Source organism: Vanacampus margaritifer, chromosome 2 (assembly GCF_051991255.1).
Source record: "Vanacampus margaritifer isolate UIUO_Vmar chromosome 2, RoL_Vmar_1.0, whole genome shotgun sequence".
Taxonomy (NCBI): domain Eukaryota; kingdom Metazoa; phylum Chordata; class Actinopteri; order Syngnathiformes; family Syngnathidae; genus Vanacampus; species Vanacampus margaritifer.
The window spans coordinates 49934103-49941784 of NC_135433.1; positions in this window are offsets into that span (position 1 = coordinate 49934103).

A 7682-nucleotide genomic window follows, 5' to 3' on the forward strand; every position below is an offset into this window, starting at 1 on the left:
ACATACTGTACATACAATGAAAACATCATTCACAGGTCTGGCAAGAAAGTTGTTTCCAAATAAGTCATTGTTAACTACTGGCAATCACTGTACAGAGGAGTTTTTTGTCGCCAATACATTGTAGTTAAATTGTGCGTTTCGGCTAGGCTAATATTATGAAATGTAACGCTATCCTAACGTTAGCGACTTAGCCCTAAACAAGCTAAATTAGGATCATGTAGGGCAGTGGTTCTCAAGCTTTTTTTCAGAGATGTACCCCCTGCAAAATATTTTTTCAGCCTAGTATTTTTTATAAGCATTTTGGATCAACAAAACAAAACAGTGCTGTGCCATCATGTGTCTGGTTTTAACTTTGACTACAGTCCCACTATGTATCGAGGAAAAAAAAAGAAGCAAAGAAGTAATTATCTTATTGGTAAATAAATAATTGTGCAATAATTATCAACATAACGTGTCCTCCTTTGGGATCATGGTACAGGTTGGTTTTCAAAACAAATAATTCCGTTAACTTTAAATAAAAGCAGAAACTGAAAAAAAAATCAAGATGGTTTGTGGCATGAATGTTACTTTTTAAATATATTTTAAAATCCCACGTACCCCGATTTGAGAACCACTGATGTATGTAAAGAACCCACGTAATTGTTTCAGTAATTGTATAATTAACCCAGTTTGCAAACACTGTTATGCCAGATTGCAATGTTAGGTGAATGATACTGTAAAAAATGCCCAGGGCAGAGATTAGCTCCGTGAAGCTATTTATTTTTTAGGTCTAAATAACGTTAACCACATTATTGTATACAGTATACAATGACTTAAGTTTTATAGCCTTAGTAACTAACTTACTGTATATGATATAGTTTATTTTTATAGTAGATAACATATTATTCATGTTTACCTCACAATAAATACATTTTACATTACAAACTGCTTCTAATTAATTCATGCTAATTTTATTATTGTGCGTAATTACAAATGGCGGCTTTTCCCTCACATGTCACCGTTTCTATAACAGGGCGTTTTTCTAGAAGGATTTTTTTTTTTAAGTAAGTAAAATTTATAATATAATATAATTAATATATCTCCAGAGACCACTACACCACTGCTTTGTGTACACCGATCTAAATATATGACTGGATAGCCGATACATACATACATGCACGTGCAAGCTGTTGAAGTCACAAGGCGGCCCTCTTGCTCCTCCCATCTCACGAGCAGGCTACTGTATAAAATATACAGTATATGTACAGATTAGACATGAACAGCTTGTAGGGAGTTAGTTAGTATGGGGCCGGGGCGGGTGGTCACTATTTTTTAACAAGTAAAAAAAAAAAAAAAATTACAAGTGTATGTGCTGCTTTGAAGACCCCCTTTTTCTTTTATCGCTTAGTTCCTTAGACCCCAATATTAGATTTTTATTTATGTTTTCCGTACGGCATCCGCACGGACTGCAATTCGCAGCGCGTGCGTTGCGTGAGCTTTCAGGGTCTGAAAATCTGCACCCGACAGACCACAAGATCACTGGGGTTCACGCTGGAGAGTTGAGTTCACGCGATAACAATCGTGTATATAGAGTCCTATTGGTAAACAATAGCCACATTTGCCTGTTGTCACATGATCGATATGCTTTTGGACATTATTTCTGGGACTTCTACCAGGGCTCTTCTACCATGGGTCAGTACGTTTTGTGTTTAAAGGGTGACTTCACCAAATCAACTTTTTTTTTTTTTTTTGCTGATAAACTGTAACTGGTGTCTACAAATGCTGTCTATATGTCCTGGTCATTACTTGACATGACATTTTAGTGCATGTTTGTTTAAAGCTTGAATTTCACCTCCATTATAAACCAATCTCTCCAACCAATCTTGTACCCTCCGTTTTAAAGAAGGCAATCGTCATACTACTTCTCAAAAAACATACCCTTGACCCGGAGGTCCTGTCAAATTACAGGCCCATCTCTAATCCCCCCATCATTTCTAAAGTGGTTGAGAAAGTAGTCGCCATCCACCTTCAAACTGAACAATCTCTACGAAAAAATTCCAGTCTGGTTTCCGCCTCGCCCACAGCACAGAGACTGCACTGGTAAGAGTCACTAATGATCTCTTCATGTCATCCGATGCTGGCTCTCCCTCTCTCCTCATTCTCCTGGACCTATCCGCTGCCTTTGACACAATCGACCATGGTATCCTACTTAACCGGTTCCACCACACCTTTGGACTCACTGACACTGCCCTCAGATGGGTTCAGTCATACTTGACAAATCCGACAGAATACATATCCTTGGGCCACTCTACATCAAACCTACACACAGTCACCTGCGGTGTTCCCCAGGGGTCAGTTCTTGGCCCCATCCTCTTCACTCTTTACCTCACTTGGTCAGGCCATCAGCCGCCATTGTTTTTCATTTCATTGCTACGCCGACAACACACAGCTATATATGTCAATGCTACTGCTGCAGCCCCACCCTTTTCATCACCGTCATCCCCGTCACAACTCACCACTTGTCTGGAGGAGATAAAGATATGGATGGAGCACAATTTTCTCCAACTCAACAGCTCCAAAACCGAAGCCATCCTGGTTGGCACTCCTCACCAGACCAAATATAAATAAAATCCATTATTAATATTAATTCTCATATCGGTTTGATGTTGTCTGTGCTGCCGCCTGCCGATGGTGACTACATTGAGCACTTATAAAACATGAAATAAAGAAACGTGTGTCAAAACCTAGAGTTTTCTATTGTCATTGAAATATTGCGTAATGATTTTTGGTGTACCCTTTTTGAATCACTTGAATCACAGTACTTTTAACCAATTTTTGCTGTGCAGATGGGCTCAAATTGGGCCTCATAAGGTTAAAACCCACATGGGCAACTCTGTTATCTCCCGTCTGGAGCCCACGGGCTGATTGTGGTGTTCCTGATTGTACCCATAAGGGCTCCTTTCACACTCACGCCACACAGATATTTTCTTACAAAATAAGAAACAAATAATTTTCTTACCTATTGGTATTCAAGAAGACCAATAACACGATCAATTACATTTTTATTGTTATTGAACGGCAAAGAACAACAAATGGTCACTGTTCCATCACGGTCAAACAGAATTATTAATTTTCCAACTCATATGAACCTGGAGCCTAAAGTACTTGTTGAGGGGGCAAAATGTTTCTAGTTGGCAGACTTCCTTAAATTGGCTCGAAGGGGGAGAGGTTTTCCCATATCTTTTTGGAATGCTGTGCAGCTCTTTCTTCTAGGTTTGAACATTAATCATGTGCTATCAAACTTGTATGAAATGGCCCATTAATAGTCCAAATAACACACACTCTTAAAATAATTGCCTACGTAATTATTTTTTGCAAAATTTATTTTTTGCCTAAATCATCTCCTTATGATGCAAATTGATTTTTTTGTGTGTTTCCTATATTAAGTTGAAATATAGATTTTGTGCATTTTTTCCCAAAAAGAAAATCTTACTTAATGGCGTACCGCACGATACACGTCGCCACACTTAATTAATATTCATGAGGCTAGCGAGGGGGTCAAACTCGGCGGGCCAGTTATGCTAGACGCATGTAAACAGTTTATGAGCGAGATGTCTACTTAACTAGACCTAATAATTCTGTCCAAGGATGATGTCCCTGATGCCAAATTCACTAGTATATACGTTGAAGAACATGTTCAACTAGAAAAATTCCCATGTTCAATTAAAGAGATGGTTTTAGTGGAGAGGGCTGGAAAAGACAGGAAAGAGAGCCGACCTGATCCAGAGGTAAAGTTTTTTTTCTTCCCCTCAAAACGTCATCCTACGCAACCGACAATGACATTGTCCAGTTTCAACAAGCTATCCTTTACCACCATATGCCATGTGTGACATATCTGGTTGTCTTACGTCTTCGACAGTTGTTGGGGGTAAATTTGTATTGCTTTTTTGTGTGTGTGACTGTAGCGATCGCAATTCTACTCCGAAATTCTTGGGCACAACCAACAACACTCGCTATACCTCAATTATTTCAATTATTTTATCCTTTCCGCTTATAAGGCTGTTTCCTTAATAGAGAAAAGGCCCTACAGATAAATTATCATACATATCACAGTATGCTATGTTTGAGTATGAAAGGCAACACAATAAAAAATCAGGCGCTAAGCAAGACAGGTCCGAACAACGGTGGCAAAGCCATTTTACAATTTTTCGTCCTCATTTCATTATTGTTGTTCGGCAGCCGGGGTAGGGCCAAGCGGCAAACAAAAAAAATAAAGAAACTCGCTTACCTCTACAGGACGGCGGTGGCCGGCAAAGGATCAAGATTGTCATTTGTAGGAGCATGCGTGCATGCATGGCCCCCAACAAAATGTCTACTACATATGAAGGTAAAAGGGTTCACGTCTCTAGCGTTAAACTGTTCTTTTGGACGTCCGCACAAGTTGATCCCTGTTCACATTCATCCCTCTGAATTTTTGGCTTCGGGAAACAAATAAAGAATACATCCTTCATATGTGTACTGTTGTAGTGTTTGGAGTCTTTTCTGCAAGTTCCATAACAGCAGTGTTTATGTTTACTCGGCATGTTTTTTCCCCCGGAGATAAACGAGAACAATACAAGCAATACTAGCATGGCTCGTCTGCGAGTGTGCTTCTGTGTTGACCCCAAAGCCCAACTTGACCAAGTGGTGCCCATATGGGTCCCAGCTGTATGTGTTTGCTGGGGTGTGACACTTCACGGGTTCAGGAAGTGGTTCGACTTTTGCACAGCATATAAAGTGCAACGCTTCTTCACAAAAGTTGCATGTCAGTGGGTGTTTAAGAGCGTCCCAAATTTGCCCGTAACACGTTTTTTTTTTGTTGTCATGGACGCTGCTAAAAAAAGAAGAAGGTTATCCCTGGTTTGGCAACACTAATATTCTACACAATAAACAAGTGGAACGGGTGGCGTTACTTTGAAAATTTATGTCATTTGCATTGCAAGGTGAACTGCTCGTTGCATGCAAATTGTCATGGTTCTGTTTTCTCCCTCTCTGCAATTCCGGAGCGTGGCAGGAGGCGGCAACAACATTGCAGGCAGAGGCTTGCTCACACACCTGACTGTCATCAGCTCGATTAGCCATCTGCCTACTTAACCTAGCCTGGCAATAGCCAGATTGATTTGTGCTTCACTCGAGGGAGTTCTCCACAATATAAGTCTGGGACAGCTCCACGGTTATTTGCTCGGGAAAGGCGGGGCATGCTGTACAATACTTCGAGCTGATTGGACGAAGCAAAATCGTGTGCACGTCTACCTAACTTTTGTTCCGACCAATCACGGCAAAGGATGAAAATGTCGTCACCGACATGCGACTGACTAAATGATATCATGGCGTTGAGTTTATATTGTCGGTTTTACCATGATGATATGCGGATACAAGAGACTAATTCAGCGAGGACAGAATTAATTGCACAATATTAATGAACTGATTAACTTTTCTTTTTTTTTCCTGGAGAGCTCAGTATTGTTCATTCGGTAATTTTACCGATTTGACATGTCATCATCATTGCTCTCTCTTTTTTTTTTTTTTTGTATGTGGGTGAGTATGTGTATGTGCGTGCGTGCGTGTGTGTGTATTCATTACTTCACCTAAAACCTATTAAAAAATCCCATACCGTTCACCTAAACCGAACACTTCCAGCCAGAGTCGTGAGGCCGTCAGGAGACCCGAGGAAGGACCAAAGAAAAGAAAGGAAAGTGAAATCATGAAATCCTTGAAACCGACCAAACACCACCCACCAGGCCACCAACCAGAGTCCTTCACCAACCCCAGAAACATCTAAATTCCAACAAATCAGGGAGACCTCAAGAGACCAAGGGAGAGACTGAAGAAAGGAAGGAAGGACAGACGAAGCAGAGTGAGATCCACAGACAGCAGCCTCCACCGATTCAATGACCTGAGGAAGAAGCAGATTGTGTCTGAGTTTCGATAGATGCTGGTGTGGTGGATCTGGCATGCATGAAAATCTCCACCAAAGAGGGGAGCCGTCGACCCCCGCCAGGACAGAGCAAGCGCAACACCTCAGGGCCCCCCAGGCCATGGCAGCGCCAACGGACGACCCCCGGGCCCCGCAGCGGCTACCGGTCAGAGAGCAAGCCAAGGAGCAGCAGCGCCCCCCACCCCAACACGGCCCACGCCCCCAACCCAACGCAGCAGGACGGGGCACTGCAGGCCCACTAGGAACCCCGCCGGTCCACAGCCCCCGCTCCCCCCACAACCCCCACGACCCCCATCCACCCCGCCATCCACCCCAACCCAGCCCCAGTCGCCCCCAGGCCCCCAAACCCACAGACACCCTCCCACCCCCAGCACCCCCCCACCACCCTACCCAGCCACCCCCACCATGAACTGATTAACTAACTACATGAGTGTAACTCATAAAGTCAAATATGTTACTCTTTTTATATATATATATAACAAACGTACAGTTCAGCAACTTCAACATGTTAAAGAAAACTAATAAAAACAATACCCAAATTAATAATACACAAAACAAATTTTACTCAACTACAAGTAAATAAAAAAACACAAATTGTCAGCTAAAACATGTGTAATTGTTCCTATTTCTAAACTAATACAGTACTGTGTAAGACCGCAAAAAGGCAAAGTAGTTCAAATTACAATTTTGATTTCGGCCACCAGTGGGGTTTGGGAAGCCTCCCTCACGAGCAGAACCTCTTTGTGAAACAATGGTGGAAAGGTTTGAGTGTTCAAAAAGCTTAATCTGCCCATCACTACTCATTACTCATTTTCATAGCATGACATTACCCACACAATATTAAGAACAGATTAACTGCATGAGTGAATCACACAAAGTCATATATATTATGTTTTTCTATGATTGTTCCTAAACCAACACTCTTGCAAGGCAGCAAAACGGCCAAAGTAGTTCAACATGCAGTTTTGATTTTAGCCACCAGGGGAAGGATTTGGTCGGGTCAAGGGGCAGGCCATTCACTTCACAGGCAGTGAGGAAATTAAACCACCCCACTACATAATGTAAAATAAATCTACTTTTCATGACATCTGGTCCTCTAGTTTTCTGTTTGGTGATCTAAGATATGGAAGTTTTGTTAATTTATTTAATTAGTTATTTTATCAGCATTATTACACATTTAGAAGCAAACACTGCTGTTTGTTTTTATGGCCTTAAAATAAAATGTGACTTCTTTTTCCCTCTCCAAATGTGATTTCTCATTCTCATTGAATTCCAACCTCTAATGTTTTTTTGTTTTTTTACAGCAGCGGTATAATTCAAAAGTCATGCTTGTTTTTGTCACCCGCAGGTGATTTGGTTTTGGTTTCACCTGATACAAAACAACATTTAAACTTTCCGTTCCCCTCTCGAATCATTGCATAAATCTCCACAGACATAAAAGTCATACCACCCCCCACCCCCCCCCCTACACCCCCACCACCACACACACACACACACACACGCGCACACACGCCTACAGATAATAACAATGGGATTTTTCTTTTTTCTTGTAAAAAGGTCATTTTCTATTAGGGTAATTCAGAACCATTGGTCAAAGGTAAACATGTATTATATTTGTTCTACTTAAAATAACATTGGCATTCCAATGAGGAATAGAAGTGGTGTGTGTGATCCTGTGGATAGTGGTTGTTTTGTTCTTGTTTTTAATGATGAAGCGCTTTCAGTC